Below are 2,569 nucleotides of genomic sequence, written 5' to 3'. Positions count from 1 at the left end.
AGAGTACCGTAGGTTAATTAACCCTGCGATTTCTTCACCCCTTGCTCCAGCGCTTAGAAAATCTCTCTCTCTGCTCTCTCCTTCCTCTTGGTATCCCTCCGTGTACCACGTGACCGCACTCTCCAAAGAAGCCAATAGGGCTTACTTTCAGAGGAGGGCTTATATTTCATCCTTGCATGATTAGCATGCTAGGGCTTCCTTTCGGGGTAGGTCTTATTTTTGGGGGAAACACGGTAGTTGTTTCTGTCCTTTGGCCAGCAGCAATGGATGACGCAGGTAGCTGGTAATTCTCTAGTTATTCTTAAAAGCTGCAAAGTGTCGATGGGAAGCTGAGTTATGAAATACTGGAAAGTCTGCAACACAGACCTTTCATCAGCTACAATTTCATTTTTCTTAGTAATGAAAACGCAAAGGAAATTGATGCTATACCTGGAACAAAATTCATCATTTCTCATAGCCCAGATGTTCAGGTTTTGATGGAAAATGCCAATATATATATGAACTCAGCCTTTATAACAAAACAATCTTCAGAATTTCCTCACCTTGTACTATAATAGTAAAAAAAGTCTTATTACACAATTCGAATTAGACATCAGTGACAACATGTGGAAATGTCATCAGTTGGTGTACTGCAAGTATTAAGGTGGCCATACCCTGGTGAATGGGTGAACATATGCTGATATTGATTTATTTGCCATTACCACTGCACACCCACCAACCAGCCCAACTGGCAGCCACAAACTCTGCCCCTTAACCTACTAGATTGTAAGCTCTTCGGGGCAGGGTCCTCTCCTCCTGTATCACTGTCTGTATTAGTCTGTCATTTCCAATCCCTATTTATTGTACAGCGCTGCGTAATATGTTGGCGCTATATAAATCCTGTTTCATAATATTAATAATAATAATATACTAATGTATATTAGATTCCTTAACAATCAGCAGTCAATCAAAGTGCTCCAAATTAGATGCCGGTAGTTAGAAATCGCTCCCCTCTGCTTTATATTGGCCTTTTGGAGGGAAGAAAATGAGTTTGCAACACTAAACTGAGAAAAGAATGGGCATTCCTAATGAATGTATAATCAGTATATGGGTTAAATATTAATTATTACCCTAGATTTGAATAAATTCCTGCTTGAATAAAAGTTTTAAAAATCTAATGAGTAATCTATTGAAAACATCACATGGCCAACTTAAAACAAGGGCTTATAAACAATGGTTCTAAATACTTTTGTACATGCACTTTTCTACCAGATACTAATAAATACATGGAATTATGTTAAAGAGTAATAGAACATGAAATGTTATCTCTGACTATTTCTATATGATACCTAAATCAAATAAAAGTGGTAAACCATTCCCAGGATCATAGCAAACTGCTGCTATGAGTCAGATGCAACAAACCGCACCACAGGTTAATGTGTTTGCATGGATTTTCCTTGCTTACGGTGCAGTTCTTTCTTCAGAGAAGCATAAGCAACCGTGCTGCCAGTAGTGACTTGTTCCAGAACCTGCGCCTATTCTGCACAAAGTGGTTCCCAACTGTTCCTATTTAGCTAAATGGGAGCAGTTGGGAGTGCAGTTGAACCTGAACTTGCAGTAAAATGCTACAGTCAATCAGTCCTAACTATACTTTTTAAACATGTCTTTATTTTTAAGTTGTCCACTATGTGCAGACCAGGAGACCAAGCTGTCCACAAAAGATGACCACGGCTGTCCAGGTAGTTGTTGTCCTCCCCTCCCCTAATAAAGCTGATGAAGTATGTATTACCTATTTTTCTAAAAGTGAAACAAAATGGTAAAATGGTTTAACTCCACAGTCCTGGATGGCGGGATGATGCCACACTTCCTGCCATACTAACCCAGTGTATCCCAACCAGGATTCCTCCAGAAGTTTCAATTTGTGCCTCTCAGGCGAGTTTAACTGATATTTTTGGCTAACTGTAAGGAGGACATTCTTCCCACTGGCCCCCATATTAATATACAGTGATTTGTGGATATAGAAATTAAAGCAGGAGTTCCCAAAGACCTAAAAGTTATTTCAAGGATGAAAAAAGGTTAAGAAACACTTGTTAACCAGTCTAGTGAACACCCTCAACATCATCACATACAACACAGGACCCTGCTACAATAGTTGTGATTTAATATCACCCTGGGTTACCCTATATTTAAATCCTATGAATAAGAGGTAACTTTATACCAATGTAAAAATGTTAAAAATATGTTTAAAAAAAGGTTCAAAAATACTTTAGATGTTTTTTTTTTTTTATTGTACTCCTGTAAGAGATGGCAACTTTTAGGTTCTAGGAAACAGCTGTGTGTATGGAATGCCAGGAATTGCTAACACACAGACTCCAGACAATATTATGACAGGTGATCACTGTACCTGGGCAAGATCCTGGATCAGGTCAGCAGCAGGTGAGAGCTCAGTGTCACTGCTCTGGGTCACACCTCCAATGCCATTCCTCCGTGTCACTGATTTGGATCTCTCTGTGTCACTGCCCTGGATCTCTGTGTCACTGCCCTGGATCTCTCTGTGTCACTGCCCTGGCTCTCTGTGTCACTGCCCTGG

At 39.8% G+C, this 2,569-nt stretch overlaps 1 protein-coding gene across 1 annotated transcript in view; it reads right to left on the bottom strand.

Annotated features, from left to right (window-relative positions):
- Window positions 1–2,563, bottom strand: part of TEC (tec protein tyrosine kinase) — a 58,724-nt gene extending 56,161 nt beyond the window's left edge. Inside the window, exon 1 of the mRNA XM_072406863.1 lies at window positions 2,384–2,563. The gene's annotated coding sequence lies outside the window, so the exon portion shown is untranslated. The remainder of the gene's footprint in view (window positions 1–2,383) is intronic.
- Window positions 2,564–2,569: the final 6 nt, after the last annotated feature.

This window comes from Pyxicephalus adspersus, chromosome 3, assembly GCF_032062135.1.
Source record: "Pyxicephalus adspersus chromosome 3, UCB_Pads_2.0, whole genome shotgun sequence".
In the NCBI taxonomy this organism is placed as follows: domain Eukaryota; kingdom Metazoa; phylum Chordata; class Amphibia; order Anura; family Pyxicephalidae; genus Pyxicephalus; species Pyxicephalus adspersus.
This window is presented reverse-complemented; position numbering and strand designations above follow the sequence as displayed.